Raw genomic sequence first — 21298 nt, 5'->3', positions numbered from 1 at the left:
TGCTTATATCCTAAGCTATAAGAAATACCAGTTAGAAGCTGTGTTATCTTTGTTCCTGAATAAATATATATTCACTGTTGAACAGCTGGACAGTACAGAGATTAATCTGCAGCCAACACTAGGGCCGCAACCGGGGAATCCTCAGCATTCTCAAGAACGAGGCTCTGCAGACCCCCATCTGAATGGGGGAGAGGTTGTGCATCTGCTCCTCCAACCCATTCATTGCTAATGGGACTGCCAGAGAAAGCTGGGTACAATGGTCTGCTATATTCAGTAGTCCCATTGATAATGAATGGAGTATGATATGGATATTTTTCAATCTTTGCATAACAGTTTAGTGCAATCCATTGTAATTCAGTGTTGCTTCACAATAAAGCATCCAAGTTCGTTGGAGTGTGAATATTTGTTTTATAGCATTGTACCTATTTACTTTTTGAAAGTATGCATTCTATAGATTCCAGAGCTTGTTCTACATCTCCTATTCTCTGCACAGCTTCTTGCAATTTTCTGACACATTTTTTTTTTGAAGCAAGGTTGTAAAAAAAATAAAAATCAGAACTTGTACCTGCCAAACCCCAAAGACCCATTGTCCGTGTCTGTACTTAGGGCATATCTGTGCTGCCATCAATGTGTATTTGTATAAGCGGAAATAATCTAGGACATAAAACAGCATCTTAGTCAATTGTTGTCTAAATGACTGACTTGTAATAACTCCAGCAATATCAATTAAACTTGTATATATCCCATTTATTCAGCAAAGCCACGTAAAACCGTGACTACAAGCCGCCTGATGTCTGTGCATGAAAGCTCGCTGTAGAAGCAATTAAAAGATATTTTTTTTATGAAAGATGCCTACTCTGTAAAGTTGTGAAGCTGCACTTCTCATCCTTTGTTTTGCTATCCCTCACAATTATCACTTTGATGTTCAAAGGCTTTGAAACATTGTCTAACTCAAGGTTCGAGATGCTAAACGAATAATTATGAAAAATGAGACACCTTTTGTTTTTTTTTTCGGGTTTAATATTTTGTTTCATAGCCGGCACATTGTGTGTGAAGTACCTACAGCTGTATACAGTGGATCACTCTTTGATTTAGAAAGCATTGCTCTTATCATACGTTGCTATTGAAGGCATTCTACAGGGCTCCAGCTCTCTACCTGTCAACAGACTACAACTCCCCACATCCTCTGATATCACTACTTGCAGTACAGTCTCTCACGCCTATAAAGATTGCTGTCTGTCTATATTTAATTTCTTCCTATTTGGCCCAGTAATCAAAGCCTTTACATTATATTAGATAATTAGCATTGGAATATCCTAAGCATGACTAACATTTGCAGACTTGGATACTCTCTCAGACACAAGAGGGCATCCTTGCACTGTCACAATGACTTTCCTTAATTACGGTTTAGATATCAACATATTCACATATTCATAGGAAGTACTAATTGGAATGCAGTCATACTCGGAAAGGATCCGCTAAAGGTTCATTTGACAAGACTAAGGAGGCCATATATCATCCTACACATTTTTCCCTTGTTTTATCCCCAATGATCTGCTTCACACAATGTGAGCAAGCTGCAGACACATCATCTGGTAAAATGCTCTAGTCTAGCTGCATTTAGCATTATTTAAGCACAGTAATTGGATGCAGAATTCGGTAAATGTTTAGGCAGACAGGAAGTTTTTAGTTAGCTACCAACCATTTCCGGCCTATGTAATATATTGTTGAAGTTTATCATAAAAGTAATTTATTTTAGAAGAGTATAGTCCATTACTGAAGGTGGTCTAAGCACTGTCCCCAACACTAGCTAGGTCTTGACTATTTGGTACATTGTGTATGTTCAGCAGATTCTCCGAAAAACAAAAGCAGCGGCATCTCATATACATTGTAAGGGTGGAGCAAACCTCTGTTGTGCATGCTCTTACTTGTCCGCTATGAACCTATAACACATGTAAGTAGGGACCAAAGCAGCAGTCATTTAAAGGGAACCTGTCAGGCCCAATAACACTATATAAACCTGCAAATATAGGGTTAATCTGCATGTTAATAACATTATGAAGGTGCCTGGCCACAGTAGTAAAAGTGCAGCGCCCAGGAGAAAATGTACTTTTTATTTTCCCAGGAGCCGCCGGCTTTCAGTTATACAGGTGTGTCCGGAGCAATTTCAGTCATCGCTCATAGTACAGAAAGTGCCAGATGTAAGCATGCCCTGACACTGACTGACAGCTGGCTCAGCAGTACATCAGTACAGAGCCGGCTGTCAATCAGTGTCGGGGAGTGCTACCAGCTGCTGCTCTCAGTGCTGTGAGTGGTAACTGTAATTGCTCCGTTCAAGCCTGTATGACTGAAAGCCGGCGACTCGCTGAAGAAATAAAATTCATTTTCTCTCCTTTCTCGCACTTTCAGTCCTGCAGCCATGCACCTTCATAACACTACTAACTGGCCGATTAACCCTATATCTTCAGGGTAATAATGTTATTGGACCTAACAGGTTCCTTTTAAGTATAAATTACTTAGGACCTGACAGCTATCCTGGCTTACATGTTTCTCATAAGATAAAAATGCTGGCGCTTACTTTCCAATAACTCTGAATAGTGATGTTTTTCTGGTGTTCCTTTAGACAAGGTCAGCACAACCTTTTCTGACTCGAGGAACACACTGACATATTGAATCACTCCAAAGGGCAGCAATAAATGGCATATATTTTCAATATAATATATTGAAAGCAGATGTCATGAATGGCCAATAGGTGCAATGTTCCATAGGTTATAGGACTCCCGTCTATAGAAGGAATTGGGGTCTGCTTTCCTTCCCCAATCTGCAGTTCAGAGAGGAGGAGACCATGCATCCATATTGCTCTCTACATTGTACATTATGGGTGTTGTGATGACAGTTTAGCATATCTCAGCTACCATAAACTACAGAGGTGGAGCCCACAGGTTACCTATAATTCATGTACTTAGATGGGGAAATCAGAATTACACAGAATTACACCATTAGTTCCATTTTTTGCTTTTTTGCAGATCCTGTTTCACAGTACAAAGCACTTTGCCATTGAAGCATTTCTGCTACATTTCCTAGACCTACTTCTTTAAAGAAAAAGAACAATCAAAGCAATGCTAAACCATACACATTTATCATGCAGCTAAATAGAAAGTGTCAGCCATGTGCCTTCCACTGCATCAGGACTTGTGCACGTTGCCTTTAGTCTTATGATCACCGGGACAATTATTTATACCCAAGAAATGCCCAATGTACTGTAAAATGGTTGAATGATCATTTGTATAAATCCATCCACTGATTATTGTTAAAGTGCAACTGCTCATCACTCCATATGATCAATCGGCACTCGCTGTGAGCGTTTTATTGGAATATGAAAAAGGATCCTTATTGTGCATCCCAACGTAGGAAAGCCAAGATCTGTCCATCTTCCTGGTGTATCCTCAGCATGGCAGGAAGAACACATACTGTATATTTCCTATGTAGCTTTGCATGATAGATACCTGCCAGCCATCATAATTAAGAATGAATTACAGAAGCATGGCAAATTATAGATAAATATCCACATGATAATCCTAGGTAACAATACAGTCTGATTGTCTGGGTTTCTTCTTTTCCGGGGGCAATGACACAGATAACACTGGATTGTAAGACCTCAGAAAGGAGCAAGTCTTTCTACTAGTGTAGATGATGTTAGTAATACACAGTATTACCTGATCCTGTTACTTGTCCAAGAAAAAAGGAAAAGGATTTACTTAATCTCTGTTGACAGCTTTTTTGCAGCATATATGAAATTGATGTTTGGTTTGGTGGATATTAAATTTGGCACTTAAAATAGACCTTACAAACAGTAACAGCAGCTGTTAAAGGGAATTTATAAGGCCCCCTTCACATGTCCATGTTTTCAGTACTTGTGGTATCCTTTTTTTTTCACGGATGCCACATGTACCCATTATAATCTATGGTGATGCACACATGTCCGCTGTGTGTCTGTGCAAACCACATGGAGACATGTCCGCTTTTTACCAGCAGCACGGATGACGAGGGCCAATACAAGTCTATGGGTCCGTGAAAAACATGCACAGCACATGGATGGCATCTGTGTACAGTCTGTGTGCCATCCGTGTGCTCTACGGGTTTAACAAAGTATACGAGAAGCTTTGGAATTGATTTTTCTTAAGCCGTGCTGGAAAAAAAACGGATGGCACACTGATAACACACTGATCCAAAACACTGATGACACCAGACTGAGCTTATGGTGCCCACAGAACGTTTAGTAATATATCATTTTGTGCCATTGGCAGCACAGATCCTGTTTACACATGTCTATGTGCTGCCCAGAATGATGATTTTTTTTTAAGCTAGCCAAAAGATCATTTTACCTTTCAAATGAGCATTTTGATTGTTCATCGAATGATCCTCATCCTGCTTACACTGCACAATTATTGGGAAAAGAGTTTCCAGGAATGCTTGTTCATGATAATGGTAAAAAGAAAATGCGCCTTAAAGGGTTATTCCCATCTCCAAGATCCTGTCCCAATATCTGATAAGTATAATAATAATATTAGCAAATATCTCCAATTAGAAATGTAGTATAGTTCTTCTGATTTGCTATGTCTCTTTCCTCATGCGCAGGCATTACAGGACCTTAGGTATCCATGGTTACGACCACTAGCAACTAGCCGTCACTATATCAGTGGTCGTAACCATGGATACCTAAAGTCCTGCAATGCCTGCACATGAGGAAAGAGATATAGCTTATCAGAAGAACTATACTACATTTTTAATTGGAGGTATTATTAATATTATTACACCTACTACAGGTGCTTCTCACTAAATTAGAATATCATCAAAAAGTTAATTTTTTCAGTTCTTCAATACAAACAGTGAAACTCATATATTATATAGAGTCATTACAAACAGAGTGATCTATTTCAAGTGTTTATTTCTGTTAATGTTGATGATTATGGCTTACAGCCAATGAAAACACAAAAATCATTATCTCAGTAAATTAGAATAATTAACAAAAAACACCTTCAAAGGCTTCCTATGCATTTAAAAAGGTCCCTTAATCTGTTTCAGTAGGCTCCACAATCGTGGGGAAGACTGCTGACTTGACAGATGTCCATAAGGCAGTCATTAACACACTGAACTAGGAGGGTAAGCCACAAAAGGTCATTTATAAAGAAGCTGGCTGTTCACAGAGTGCTGTATCCAAGCATATTAATGGAAAATTGAGCGGAAGAAAAAAAAAAAAAAGTGTGGTAGAAAAAGGTGCACAAGCAACCGGGATAACCACAGCCTTGAAAGAATTGTTAAGAAAAGGCCATTCAAAATTAGGGGGAGATTGACAAGGAGTGGACTGCTGCTGGAGTCATTGCTTCAAGAGCCACCACACATAGACATATCCAGGACATGGGCTACAAGTGTCGCATTCCTTGTGTCAAACCACTCATGACCAATAGACAACGCCAGAAGCGTCTTACCTGGGCCAAGGAGAAAAAGACCTGGACTGTTGCTCAGTGGTCCAAGGTGTTGTTTTCAGATGAAAGTAAATTTTGCATTTCATTTGGAAATCAAGGTCCCAGAGTCTGGAGGAAGAGTGGAGAGGCCACAATCCAAGCTGCTCGAGGTATAGTGTGAAGTTTCCACAATCAGTGATGGTTTGGGGAGCCATGTCATCTGCTGGTGTAGGTCCACTGTGTTTTATCAAGACCAAAGTCAGCACAGCCGTCTATCAGGAAATTTTAGAGCATTTCATGCTTCCCTCTGCCGACAAGCTTTTTGGAGATGGAAATTTCATTCTCCAGCAGGACTTGGCACCTGTCCACACTGCCAAAAGTACCAATACCTGGTTTAAGAACAACAGTATCACTGTGCTTGATTGGCCAGCAAACTCGCCTGACCTTAACTCCATAGAGAATCTATGGGGTATTGTCAAGAGGAACATGAGACACCAGACCCAACAATGCAGACGAGCTGAAGGCTGCTATCAAAGCAACCTGGGCTTCCATAACACCTCAGCAGTGCCACAGGCTGATCGCCTCCATGCCACGCCGCATTGATGCAGTAATTGATGAAAAAGGAGCCCCGACCAAGTATTGAGTGCATTTACTGAACATACATTTCAGTAGGACAACATTTCAGATTTTAAAATCATTTTTTCAAGCTGTTGTTATAAAGTATTCTAATTTACTGAGATAATGATTTTTGTGTTTTCATTGGCTGTAAGCCATAATCATCAACATTAACAGAAATAAACACTTGAAATAGATCACTCTGTTTGTAATGACTCTGTATAATATATGAGTTTCACTTTTTGCATTGAAGAAGTGAAATAAATTAACTTTTTGATGATATTCTAATTAAGTGAGAAGCACCTGTACATATTGGGATAGGGTATTGGAGATGGAAATACCCCGTTAAGTATTTTTCTTCTAAATAAACACTAATTATCCCCCCAAAAATTCTACTTTTCTTTGTTTAGTGTTGTAGAAATTTGGCTATAAATTTATTTTATTTTCTTTGTCAATATTGTTTCGCTTCTTTAGGTCACTGTTTCTCATGGTCACTCTTGCATAAAAAACATTCATTTTTTATTAATCAAATGACAATGCGTAAAAAGAAAATATGTGGCCATGTCCTAATACATGCGTAGCCAATCTCTAGGCTCTCCTTCCTATGATTTTTGGTTATCTGTGCCTCTGTATATCTTTTTTGTCAATTTACTCTACTAATGGCACTAAAAATCAGTTGTGTGTTTGCTGACTTTCTATTGGCCCAGTGATAAACTTGTGTTTATAAACAGCAGCCAATCAGAGGAGGCAAAGCTGCAGGCAGGAGGGGAAAATAAACAGTTGAACCAGTGAGGTGACAGGGGTGTGTCATAGACTACTACCACAGACCCCTGTATTCACTGTATATAAACTGTAGTTACAGATCGCAGCTCTGCCTACATGGAGCTGATCTCCAAGCCACAAGCACAGAACATAATAATAAAAGGAAGTAGTTCCCGTGGATACTAATAAATCAATTTGTCATCTCACAACTGGACATCTGCTTTAAAGAAATCTTATGTAGGGGGAAATTCAGGGATATTTAATAATGCTGTTACATTGCCTAAAGGGATTGTCCTGCTTGGATAACCCCTTCTCACTTGAAAGGGCTTGCTTCCAAAAAGCTCTGTGCTTTGGTTAGTACAGGGGGGTCTCAAAGGGCGTACTCCCATCTATCATCGCATAATGCCTGATAAGGTAGTTGAAAAGGGTCTGTCTAAGTAGACAACCATTTCACAATGGATGTTCTCTACAGCATGCACTAAAATGAAATTAAATGAAATTCCCACAGATGTGTACCTTCATCTTCAAAAGGGCATCTGCTTATTTCATAGAAGCAGATTTTTCTAAAGCAGATCTTCACATACTAAAGAGTCTTTTAGGCTCTTCAGTCAGATCATATTAATCTATTTTTAAACTTCAGTACAGAAAAAAATGTGTTTGAAAAAAAGGCTTCACGGCAGCATTTCTAAGTCTATAAATTTAAGACACCTGTATACGTAAAATCCCCCTTCAATATGAAACATTCTTCATTATTGTCCCTTGCGAGTTGTTATATAATCTTGTATAAAACTGACCTCAACATTTGCCTATTTAAGGTTCAGGAGCACATTTTTCAATGATACACTTATAGTCAAGCTTATTCTACAATTTATTTGTCTATAAAGAAAGTTCAACTCTACTCTTGATTTTTCATATATTACTGTACAAACAGTCAAATACATTTTATTAGGCTTTTTAATATCAATCAATAGAAAATATGGTTTCACACAGCCAGTGTTTATCATTGTGTTTTTAATTTTATCTGTTTTTTTTTTTTTAATTCAAAATGCACCATGATTTGGGCATGGTGTGTTTTGGGGGTTCTATAGAGTATAAAGGAATTGTCCACAACCCGATGTAATTTGTCCCAGAAAACTATACTTATCTCCAGGTCTACTCCATATGACCAGAACTGTTCTTCCTCTCATACAGAATAGTGAAGACCGCAGTCCATTGACATTACTTATGTCAGGAGGCCAATGGGGCGTACAGGACTGAGATCAGAGGGAGGGTGCCAGTCATGGAGGTATATAGATTTTTTTTTTTACTTTGTGTAGCACTCCGGGGCAATTAAGAATTGTCTATCCAGTAGGGAACAACCCCTTTTAAAAAGACAAAACCTAGGATAAAAACAAATTAACAAAGTGCTCTGCCACGTCTAGTTTGAGGTTTGCTGACACAGAGAGGTGAACTACAAGAGTTAGAGACCATCCTGATTGGGTACACCTTGTTGCGATGAAATGTCTTCTACGTTTATTTGAACAAAATGTTGTCAACTTAGTACCCTATGTTATTCACATGTATTATTATTTTTTTTTTATTCACCTACTGCATTGTATTTGCTCATTTTGTTCTTAACCTAGGTTCTGTGTGTTAAAAGGCCACACATTGCACAGTGCACCTACACATTGCACAGTGCACCTACACATTGCACAGTGCACCTACACATTGCACTTTTACCAACATGTTTTCCAGCACATTTGTTTTGTAATCCCTTTTAAAAAAGAGCCAGGAAAATGCACCTTGTATATGTAACAAACTAAAAAATGTCACCAAAAATGATTGGAAAAAATACTTTTAAAATTCATGAACACTTTTTTGCTAGCATTAAAAACACCAAAAAATGTTTGAATTAGCTGTAAAGAGGTTGTCAACACATTTTTTAAATAAAGCTGGTAGGACCATCAGTTCAGATCTGGCTTCTCTCAGCCCTGGTGTTCAGCTGTTACCCCTGGGAGAAGCAACATCTAGACCAATGGTCCCCAACCTTTCTGACCTTGAGAACCACATTTAACTTTCAGAGAGAGTTGCAAGCTATATCCAGTTCCTGTCCCCCTCACAGTACTAACATCCAGAGCCTCCATTACTGGTATGATGACAGCCAATGCTTTTCCACAGAAATCACACTGTGGCAGTATACCGAGACCCAGGGGTTCCTACCCTATCCCCATTTAGATCTGCTGTTCTGTGGGTGGCTACTCACAAGAGACACCATCTGGAGACTTGCTCTTCATAGCTGTTTGATAGACTTAGTGCTATTGCACCAAGCTGGCAGACATCCATGAGCCACACATCACGAGCCCGTGAGCCACATGTGGCTCTCGAGCCACAGGTTGGGGACCCCTGATCTAGAAACACACTCTACGTATCAGAGGCAGAGCCTAAGGCTACAGCCCCACTATCAGTATTTGGTCAGTATTTTTTCTTAGATGCCCAAGTGAAGGTTTCAAAACCCCTGGCTTTGGGCAGAGGGGGGGATATGTGACAAAGTCACTGGCAGAATACTGGAGGGGAGATATGTTTCACTGAGGCTGTTAGCTTCAGTGATATGAAACGTGGAAGTCTTCTCCTGCATAGAGGATTAATCAGCCAGATTTAAAAGGGTATGTTTTATAGGTGAATGGACATAGTGCAGGTGGGAGGCCATTCAAGATATCTACACCCCATGGTGTGGTCTGGGTTTTAAATAGCCAGTCTTGTGACTCAGGTGTGGTTCAGTATCTAGCGGTCAGCTCCAGAGAGAGGAGCTTGTGTTTTGGTGCTAATCTGAACCATGTGTTTTTGTGCTAATCTGAACCATGTGTTTTTGTGCTAATCTGAACCATGTGTTTTTGCTAACCCTGAGTGGCCAGACCCCGGCCGCTGCAAGGACTATGCTGGACATTTTCTTATTTTGTTTTGCTGTTATGCTAGATGGGCTGTGTTTATTTTTATGAACTCTATATTGGTTTATGCTGTTTAATAAACCAACAACAAATTTAAAGAGACAGTTTTCTGTGTTTTCCTCCATGTACGGACGAGTGAGCAGATCTACCACAATATATTATTTCGTAACACATGATATTCCATTTATCTATATACTTGATATAAGTGTGTGTGCATTTCACATTAACTTGTGCCTTGATCCCTCTAATCTCCTAACAGATGCCTGTGCATTTCACATACATTGCCAATTACGTTATATCTTATACAAATACGAGATGTTACATTAGTTAAAAATTAAACTTTATTTAAAAGTTATACACCTCTAATAAAGCTAAAAACATTAAAAATAAGTTTAAAAATTATAGAACTTAAACATTAATGACAGAAAGTAAAAAAACACATCCCACTGCCACTCTCCATTACCCTCCCCTCTTTTGAAGTGCACTGCGTGCGCATTTACTCCCCCTCCAACCTCCAACTGGCTGTCATTTACCACCCCCCAGGGGCAGCCACCACCTTCTTAGACCACTTCACCACCTGGCTACTTCACTTCCTTTCCGCTGACATCCCCACTATCATCATGGGCGATTTCAACATCCCCATTGACACTTCCCACTCATCTGTCTCTAAGCTTGTATCCCCCACTTCCTCCTTTGGCCTTGCCCACTTCCTCCTTCCTCCTTTGGCCTTGCTCAATGGTCTTCAGCCCCCACTCACAAAGATGGCCACATATTGGACCTCATCTTCACCCTGTTCCATATCCAACCTCTCTAACTCTCCTCTCCCTCTTTCTGACCACAACTTACATTCTCTCCCCTCTCCATGTCCACAATCCCCCATCCAGAAACTTGAACACCCTCGCAGAAATCTCAAACACCTCGAACTGCACTCACTCTCTGAATCCTTCCTCCCTCTTACCGACATAAATTCCTTACACGATGCAGTTGCTGCTGCCGGCTTATATAACACCACAACAGCTGCAGCTCTTGAATTGGTCGCCCCCCTCACACATACCAAAGCTTGCACAATCAACAGGCAACCCTGGCACACCAGCCTGACTGAAGAACTGAGACGGGCTTCCAGGGTGGCTGAATGGAGATGGAAAAGGTCCCACTCCAACGAGCACTTCATCACATTCAAACAAGCCCTCACTACTTTCAGGTCCACACTCACTGCAGCAAAACAAACATACCTCTCATCTCTCATATCCTCCCTGTCTCACAACCCTAAACAGCTATTCAGTACTATCGTTTCTCTCCTCCGTCCCCCAGCTCCCCCTCCACTCATCTAGGCTGAAGACTTTGCCTCATTCTTCAAGCAGTAGATTGACAACATAAGGCAAAGCTTTTGCCATAAGTCACCACAGTCCCTTCTCACAACTACTCAACTCTCATCCTCCAAAACCAGCTTCTCCGCCATCACGGCAGATCAACTTTCCTCTTTACTCTCCAAGTCACATCTCACCACCTGTGAACTTGACCCAATCCCGTCCCACCTCATCCCTAACCTTACCGCAGTCTTCATCCCAACCCTAACTCACCTCTTCGACCTGTCACTAGCAACTGGTGTCTTCCCCTCAAGCTTCCAACATGCCTCGATCACACCCATCCTCAAAGAGCCATCCCTTGACCCATCCTCTCTGTCTAGCTATCGCCCCATATTACTTCTCCCCTATGCCTCAAAACTACTGGAATAACACGTCCATCTTGAGCTGTCCTCCTGCTCCCTCTTTGACAGCCTCCAATCTGGCTTCTGACCACACCATTCTACTGAAACTGCCCTGACTAAAGTCATCAATGACCTACTAACCGCCAAATCCAAGTGACTCTACTCTGTCCTTCTCCTTCTGGGCCTGTCATCTGCCTTTGACACAGTAGACCATTCCCTCTTACTACAGACTCTCTCATCTCTCGGCATCACAGACTTGGCCCTATCTTGGATCTCCTCATACCTAACAGACAGTACATTCAGTGTCCCCCACTTACACACCACCTCCTCATCTTGCCCCCTATCTGTCAGTGTCCCCCAAGGCTCAGTTCTAGAAGCCCTGCTCTTCTCCATCTACACCTTCGGCCTGGGACAGCTCATAGAGTCTCACGGCTTTCAGTATCACCTCTACACTGATGACACACAGATCTACCTCTCTGGACCTGATATCACCTCCTTACTAACCAGAATCCCACAATGTCTGACCTCTATTTAATCTTTATTCTCTGCTAGATTCCTAAAACTTAATATGGATAAAACTGAATTCATCATCTTTCCACCATCTTGCTCAACCATCTGACCTATCTACCAAAGTCAATGGCTGTCCACTCTCCCCAGTCCCGCAAGATCACTGCCTCGGGGTAACCCTTGACTCTGATCTCTCCTTCAAACCTCATAACCAAGCCCTTTCCACTTCCTGCCGACTCCAACTTAAAAATATTTCCCGAATCCCCACATTCCTCAACCATGAATCTGCAAAAACACTAGTGCACGCCCTCATCATCTCTCGCATCGACTACTGCAATCTCCTGCTCTGTGGCCTCCCTTCTAACACTCTCGCACCCCTCCAATCTATCCTAAACTCTGCTGCCCGACTAATCCAACTGTTCCTCCCGCTATTCCTCTGCCGCTCTTCTCTGTCAATCCCTTCACTGTCTCCCTATTGCCCAGAGACTCCAGTTCAAAACCCTAACCATGGCATATAAAGCCATCCACAACCTGTCTCCTCCATACATCTGTGACCTATTCTCCCAGTACATACCTGCACGCAACCTCCAATTATCACAAGATCTCCTGCTCTACTCCCCTCTTATCTCCCCTTCCCACAATCGCATACAAGATTTCTCCCATGCATCCTCCCTACTCAGGAACTCTCTACCCCAACACATCAGACTCTCGCCTACCGTGGAAATCTTCAAAAGGAACCTGAAGACCCACCTCTTCCGACAAGCCTACAACCTACAGTAACCCTCGCTCCACCATACCGCTGCACGACCAGCTGCACCCTCACCTACTGTATCCTCACCCATCCCTTGTAGATTGTGAGCCATCGCAGGCAGGGTCCTCTCTCCTCCTGTACCAGTCGCTGATTCGTTTTTGTTCAAATTATTGTACTTCTTGTCTGCTACGTATACCCCTTTTAAACATGTAAAGCGCCATGGTATTAATGGCGCTATAATAATAAATAACATACTATAAACATTTTAAAAATATTTACTATAAAAAAGCCAATAAATGGTTAAAAATAATGATGCCAAAAAAAAATCTCAAAAAGTTATGATTTACAGAATGCAAGAAAGAAAAAATGAAAAAAAACCTTGGGTCAAAATTGTCTCGACTCTTTAGCAGTTAAGAAACATTACCAATGCTATCTGATCCCGAGCCAAGATTTAATTTAGAAAAGAACCAAATGAGAATAGCTGCACTCAAGTAAAAGGTAAGAGCTCTTCATTTCTTTCCCTGTATGAAAAGGGAAGTGACAGTCTCTATTAGAGCTGTACAGTTACAATTGTTTTTAGCTTCTCTGACTATTAGTCTTGGGAGTTCTTGAAAAAAGAAAAAACTTGAAGAAAAAACCCACAAGTGGATACATCTGTATATCAAATATCCATAAAATGTCATGGACGTCTCTCCTTCCACCACATATAGTAAACAGGTGTATTCAGATTGATGCTGTACAACCTGCTGTCTACCAACACAATACCTGTAGGCAACAATTTCTATTCATTGCAATTGACAAATACATGTCATTTCCTGCTGTACAAAAGACAATATAGATTTTTCATTCATGAGAAACACAGCATTAAAGAGTAACCGCTGTTTTAATTTTTATTTCATAAATAAATATTACACACGAAAATAAGAAATATATCTGATTAGAGAAATCCTGGACTGTCGGCTGCAGCTCTCTCACTTCCTCTGGATGTATATGATTCATCCGAAGATGGGAAGAGTGAAGCCAGTGCTGACTGGCCGCAGGGATCGCATGATATGTCCCACCCCCCTCCACCCCCCGGAGAGCCACTGACGACACGACTAGAATGGCACCAGAGGGAAGTATTATTATTTTACAAGGGAAAACAGGGATTGAGAAGGGGTTGTCTGAGTAGTGGACAACCCCTTTAGGTTTCAATATTACTTTCTACGTAATTTTAATAACAGCATTTTAAAAATAGGTTATTTTTGCTACTTTGACTAGACAAGAATATCTACTGCCAAAGTATCAATGGTGCACCAAAATCACAAAAAGCAATAGGGGCGAGGATGGATGAGTGGTAAAGCAGAGATAAGAGCTGTCCAAAACTAACATCAGAAATCATCTGTTTCCAAAAATCAGTATCAGCAGCTACCATATTCCAGAGTAATGTCTGTAATGTTCTGCGGAATATCTAATCGCTATATAAGCAAGCATACTATATGATAAACTTTGTAACAATCTTAAAGGGTTATTATCATTATCTCACTTCAGGAGCGCACTGCTCCTCTGCCTGCTTGCCTTCTGCTTGTTGAGGGTGTTATCCTTCTAAATGTGACATGCAGAAGTAGTGCTTTTGCAGAGTGTGACATGCAGAAGTAGTGCTGGTGCTTTAAAAGCATCCAGCAACAAGAGGGGTTAACACAGTCACAGGAGAAGGGGAGTGTTTTAGCAGAGCCCCAGGGGGATTGTGGGGAAGTTGTTTACTGTCTGGCTGGAGCCGAAGAGAAAGGTGGTGTGTTTGTTCTGTATCTCACAGAAGCGCCCTTGCAATTGAAAAAGATTGAAGTCAGGAGTGAAGCTAAGTATAGGTAAGGTAGAGTTCCTGAACTAACAGTGCAGAGTATTGTCAGGCATAAAGATAAGGACTGGAAGAAATGGTGTCACAGGGATCATGTCCCTCAGCAAACCCTCCCCCTCTCCTCTATCTCATCTCACTGTGCTGTAAAGAATGCTGTATTCATTAATGTGCCTTTGCATTAGATCTGTGCTGTCCTGTACTGCTGGGAAGACTGTGAACTGCTGTGCTGCTAAGGAAACTGTACAGTTTATCACTGGAGCCTGTCGCTCATAAGACTTACTTTGCACTGGCTGTGCGGCTTCTTATTAAATGCTACTGTTCTACCATTTATGAGGACTCTTGTCAAGTGTGTCTGGTCAGCAAGTGAAACAACCTACATGTCTGTGCCTGAGGGTCAGTTCCCCTGTGTGCCTGAGAAAAGCTGCAGCACATGGTCTATGGTCGCCCTGAGTAACGGTTCCCCCAGGATTCCAAAGAATTCATGTAACCTGTCTCACCCCTATCTGAACTTAGCGGCGTGCGTGTAACATAAAGATTAACAGTTTGGACCCTGCCTGAGCTGCAGGACTGAATGGTTTGCTCTCTGATGCTAATTGCACAGATAGATTTGCCTCTACAGCTTCCGGGGAGTGGAGGGAGACTGAATCTGGCTGAATTCAGTGATCCTGCCACCTTTATCCAGTGATCCAGCCTGCTTCAGAGCTGTACTGCCAGTGATGCACTACTTTGCCATAGGTCACACACATGTGGTGTGCGAACGTTACCACTTCGCTAAGGCAGGAATAAAAAATAAAAGAAAATGTAGTTTGTGATGCCAGGGTGCACTTAATTAACTTCTGTTTCCTGGTAGTATGATGGTATATACAGGGTGGTCCAACAGTAGGTGGCCAGAAAATAATAACATTTATTTTGATTTATATATAAAATTATATTTACTAACACAAGCATAACATTGACAATTAAATTTTATTCTGAGCAATAATACAAAAGCCCTTAAATTTTTGTCAACGCAGGTGCTCAAACTGTTTTCCATTACAATTTGCACAGCTTTGAAGTCTGCCTCTTACGCTTCAACAAACTTTTTTGCACAAGTCTCTTTGGGTATTAATTTCTTGAAATGCATCTATTATGTAATTTTTCAAATCACTGACACTTTTTGGTTTTCGACTATAAACTTTGTCCTTGAGTAGTCCCCAAAAGAAAAAATCCATTGGGGTCAAATCTGGTGAACATGCCGGCCAATGAAGTGCGCCTCTTCGGCCAATCCATTTATTAGGAAATGTTTCATCAAGATACTCGCGGACTACTCTTGAATAATGTGGAGGGGCCTCATCTTGTCGGAAGTAAAGGTCATTTGAATTAGGCTGTTGCTGTAACTGGGGAACAACTTGATTCATTAGAATTTCGAGATACTTATCTCCTGTGACTGTTCCATCAAAAAATATTGGTCCTAAAACACCAAAACTTGAAATACCACCCAAACATTGACACCAGGCTCATTTAGTTGTTGCTCTAATGTTAAATGCATGTTCTCATTGTACCAGTAAATACAATTATGTCTGTTAATATGGCCGGATAATTTAAAAGAAGCTTCATCACTCCACATAATATTATCTAAAATTACTGGATTTTCTTCAATTTCGTTAAGCATAATCTCACTAAATTGCAGCCGCCTGTCTGGATCATCCTCCAATAAACCATGAATTAGACGTGGACGATAAGCTTTCCACCCAATAGATTTCAGGATTCGCATGATAGAAGCTTGTGAAATTCCCAATTCCAAAGAGGCTCTTCTGGTGGACTTGTGAGGAATGAAAAGTGGAATCTGATTGGTTGCTAAGGGCAACTGAGCCAGTTTCACTTTACACCATGTTTGATAAATCTCCCCCTTCATAACCTTATTACATTTTCTGTCCACCTACTTTTGGACCATATATATATAGTGCACTCCAATAGTCCAGAAAAACAGAGAAGCCAATGAGGCTATTGATAAACTTTGCTTGTTGCATACAAACACAGGTATATCCAGACAACATGATGATTCAGCAGAGATTCAATTCCAATGTAGCAACAACAGTTACTTCCCAGTATAGGAATACAGATAAATAAATGGTGCAGCAATTTCTGAGTACCAGCTTCTGCTTATACACACAGTCTATCACACAGTTGACTGCAACTGAGGCTGTGGTTTCTCAGATACAGGAGCTCTGAGTTTCCTACCTGCAGCTTCTGCTTTCATAGGCAAAGACAACAAAAAAATGTCTCCTTCTCTTGGTGCTAAGCCCAGGACCTGGTCATGTGGTCTAAACATGTGACCTTATTGTCATATATGGAAAGTAGGGCTGAATTGTTAACTCTTAGTAATCTCCTGATAGCAGAACATAATAAGTACATCACTTTATGCATACTTAAACCACTTCTATGTACTGAATCCTCATGTACATTATCTGCAAAGGAAAATATGAACATTGTGCAAACATAATAAGGTAGCTCTGCTACATCTTAAAGGTACATACAAAACTTTGGGGCATTACACTTGCAAGCTCCGTAACAAGGTAGTCATGCTTATGGATCGTGGACCCACTGCGCCATGGACCAGGGAGAGCCTGGAGGGGCATAACTAAGCCACCAACTGGGTTTTCATTAGGGCCCCTGATGGTGTGGTTAGACTTGAGCCACAGGTGGATGCCAGGTGCCACTCCAGGACAGATCCCGGTACCGCAGCAGCTGACCCCAAAAGTCAAGACAGCAAACACGGACTCAGAGTCCAAGGTGGGACCGGATTCTGGAGGAACACATATTAGAGCTGGTTCAGACGGGACTGGATTTCAAGCACAGGTACTGGTTAAGGTACTGCCAGAGCTGTTTCAGGTTCATGTACCACCGGAGTTGTTTCAAGTTGAAGTACAGCAGGTGCAGTTTCAGGTTCAGGTACCGCAGGTTTCAGGTTCTCAGGTACTGGTGGAGCGGTTTCAGGTTTGAGGTACAGATTCAGACCTGACTGGTATAGGAACTTTGGAGTGGTACTGGTACAGGTTAACTAGATGTGTACAGGGACCTGACAACGGGCTAGCAGCTTGATCACTGATTAAACACAATTGTTGCTCAGGCACCTCCCAACAGGTGGAGGTTCCTTAAGTACAAAGTGCCTACCAGCTATTGGCTGGGGACACATTTAGAGTGTGCACACTGTTTCTTTAAGAGACAGGGAGCATGCGCGCCCTAATCACGCTGCCAAGGGACCTGTGAGGCGTGTGCAGGCTTTGGCAGCCTGGGCTGTGAGTAATTCGGCATCCCTGCTGGGAGGGCGGGGGGAGCGGAGGCAAGCAGGGATGCCAGCATTACAAAGGGGCTCGCAGCCACATGCTCTTTGTCTAGGTAACCAACCATTTCTGATAGATGCAGAGGTGACTGACAACCTGGACAAATAGCAGTACTTGGTATAATTATAGATCCATTCATTCAATTTTTAATAAGAGAGAAATTACAATTGCTTGCTTTTATTTATGATCATGAGAAAATCCGTCTAATATATGGCGATGGTAGTAAGATGTGGGTGAGCTTTGGTATCTCAGACCCATTTTTTCTTTTAGGACAACCCATATAGCCATATATTTTCTATTTTTAAAATATCTAATTGGAAACTAAAGCTGGCCATACACATTAGATGGCTGTCAGCCTGTAAAGTGGTTTGGCCGATCATTTGGCCAACAGCCATCTCAGCTGACTCGACCATACCCAGGAGTAGTCGCTCGGCCAAGCGCACCTGTGCTCTTTATGCCGGCAGCTTATCTCCAGAAGAACAATGTGAAATCGGACTTGCGCAATCGACATCCCTCCCAATCATTAGTCGGCCGGCAACCCATACACGTTATACTGTCTGCCGAACTTGTTGACATCGGCAAGTTTTTCCAACATTAGGATAATGTGTACAGTCATGGCCAAAAGTATTGAGAATGAGACAAATAGTAATTTTTCCAACGTTTACTGCTTCATTTTTTGTAATGGCAATTTGCATATACTCCTGAATGTCAAAGAGTGATCAGCTTAACAGCAATTACTGTACTTGCAAAGTCAATATTTGCCCAGAAAATGAACTTTAACCCCCAAAACACATTTCAACATCATTGCAGTCCTGCCTTAAAAGGAGCAGCTAACATCGTTTTAGTGATTGATCCATTAACACAGGTGTGGGTGTTGATGAGGACAGGGCTGGCAATCAATCAGTCATGATTAAGTAAGAATGACATCACTGGACACTTTAAAAGGAGGCTGGTTCTTGGTATCATTGTTTCTCTTCAGTTAACCATGGTTATCTCTAAAGAAACACGTGCAGCGATCATTGCACTGCACAAAAATGGCCTAACAGGGAAGAGTATCGCAGCTACAAAGATTGCACCTCAGTCAACAATCTATCGCATCATCAAGAACTTCAAGGAGAGAGCTTCCATTGTTGTCAAAAAGGCTCCAGGGCGCCCAAGAAAGACCAGCAAGCGCCAGGACCGTATCTTAAAACTGTTTCAGCTGCGAGATCGGACTACCAGCAGTGCCGAGCTTGCTCAGGAATGGCAGCAGGCTGGTGTGAGTGCTTCTGCACGCACTGTGAGGCGGATACTCTTTGAGCAAGGGCTGGTTTCAAGGAGGGCAGCAAAGAAGCCTCTTCTCTCCAGAAAAAACATGAGGGACCGACTGATATTCTGCAAAAGGTACAGGGAGTGGACTGCTGAGGACTGGGGCAAAGTCATTTTCTCTGATGAATCCCCTTTTCGATTGTTTGGGACATCTGGAAAACAGCTTATTTGGAGAAGAAGAGGTGAGCGCTACCACCAATCTTGTCTCATGCTTCTCAGCCAAGGGAATCGGCTCACTCACAGTCTTGCCTAAAAACACAGCCATGAATAAAGAATGGTACCAGAATGTCCTGCAAGAGCAACTTCTCCCAACTGTCCAAGAGCAGTTTGGCGCCCAAAAATGCCTTTTCCAGCATGATGGAGCACCTTGCCATAAAGCAAAGGTGATAACAAAATGGCTCATGGAACAAAAAATAGAGATTTTGGGTCCATGGCCTGGAAACTCCCCAGATCTTAATCCCATTGAGAACTTGTGGTCAATCATCAAGAGACGGGTGGACAAACAAAAACCAACAAATTCTGGCAAAATGCAAGCATTGATTATGCAAGAATGGACTGCTATCAGTCAGGATTTGGTCCAAAAGTTGATTGAGAGCATGCCAGGGAGAATTACAGAGGTCTTGAAGAAGAAGGGGCAACACTGCAAATATTGACTTGCTGCATTAACTCATTCTAACTGTCAATATAACCTATTGGTACTCATAATATGATTACAATTATATTTCTGTATGTGATATAAACATCAGACAAACACTAATAAAAACCAGAGGCCAGCAGATCATGTGAAAATATAATTTTGGTGTCATTCTCAAAACTTTTGGCCATGACTGTACAGGAGACATAAGATTTCCAACAAATCATCTCCACTCACCGAAAACTACATAAGATTAAAAAAATAAATCAGAGAAAAAAGGCAGCCATATTTACCAACACCAAGACACAATATTAAATGCATCACAGGATACAGCAGTCCTCTATGATAAAGGCAGAGGCAGTTCAGGTGCAAAATACTGATGAAACAACCACTCACTCCGACTAATTCATGGAAAGGGTGGTTGGCACACGGATAAGGCTTGTATCGGGCGCTGATCACACAGATGTAGAGCAGAGTTTCTGGCTTACAGCCTATTAGTGACGTCCATACTGTTGGATCAGGTGGGCTGCCCAGCACTATATAAGTGCAAACCTCAAGGACAGACACCCTAATTCCCCAAGCCAATACTAAAGTGCTGGCTTCATCCTGCAAAAGAGGAAAAATGCACAAAAAAGATGAAAAATATATAAAATACACTACACTAAACAACATTTCCTCTCACTAAGGCAATGGCTTAACCATAGCCTGATGGGCCCTGGTTCAAGATTTGAACCGGGCTTCCCCCTCATCCTGGGATGTATATATATATATATATATATATATATATATATATATATATATATAATAAGATGGCCGCCCGTCAGGTTCTTGAGGGGAGACATGTTTCACTGAGGTTGGTAGCTTTGGCGATGTAAAACCGGAATAGCATGTGAGTGTTAATAGGGCGTATCAGGGCCGGTTTTTACGAGCAGTCATAAGAGATGGGTGGGAATGACTGCTCACATATCGCCACCCCAGGGCGTGGTTTTGCGTAATTAAAATGGAGACCGAATGTCTCAGTCAGAGTCTGTGTCTGGAGATGTGTGGATCTCCAGAGTGTTGGTCGGTATAAGGACCTAAGGACTGTACACTAACCTGAGCGGGCGAACCCGCAAGGTTGTATGGACATTTTACTTTGTGTTTCCACTTTGTGCTGGAAAAGGCTGTTTTGTTTTGCTTCCTGAGCGGTTTATGCTGTTTACTAAACCAGCCTGACTGAAAACCAGCCTGACTGAAAACGCTTCTGTGCCTACCTCAACTGCAGCCCAGTGAGTACCAAACCCTACAATTGGTGGAGAATGCGGGCACGAATCCCACGGGGCAGTGTGACTGCTACAGAAAACTGTTTATGTCCTGGGTGAAGGCCGCCAGCCAGCAAGGGTTGTCCGGCAGCATAGAGGAGCTGATAAAGCAACTGGTGCAGGCTAACCTCCAGCAGCAGCAGCACAAGCAGCAGCAATGGAA

General features: G+C 41.8%; 1 protein-coding gene across 1 annotated transcript in view; it reads right to left on the bottom strand.

The window, feature by feature from the left end:
• RTTN (rotatin) overlaps nt 1–16871 on the bottom strand; it is a 308992-nt gene extending 292121 nt beyond the window's left edge. Inside the window, exon 1 of the mRNA XM_073678960.1 lies at nt 16790–16871. The gene's annotated coding sequence lies outside the window, so the exon portion shown is untranslated. The remainder of the gene's footprint in view (nt 1–16789) is intronic.
• Nucleotides 16872–21298: the final 4427 nt, after the last annotated feature.

The sequence above is a fragment of the Phyllobates terribilis genome, unplaced genomic scaffold, assembly GCF_046119375.1.
Source record: "Phyllobates terribilis strain yellow unplaced genomic scaffold, ASM4611937v1 Scaffold_4__5_contigs__length_816908805, whole genome shotgun sequence".
NCBI classification, from domain to species: Eukaryota; Metazoa; Chordata; class Amphibia; order Anura; family Dendrobatidae; genus Phyllobates; species Phyllobates terribilis.
This window is presented reverse-complemented; position numbering and strand designations above follow the sequence as displayed.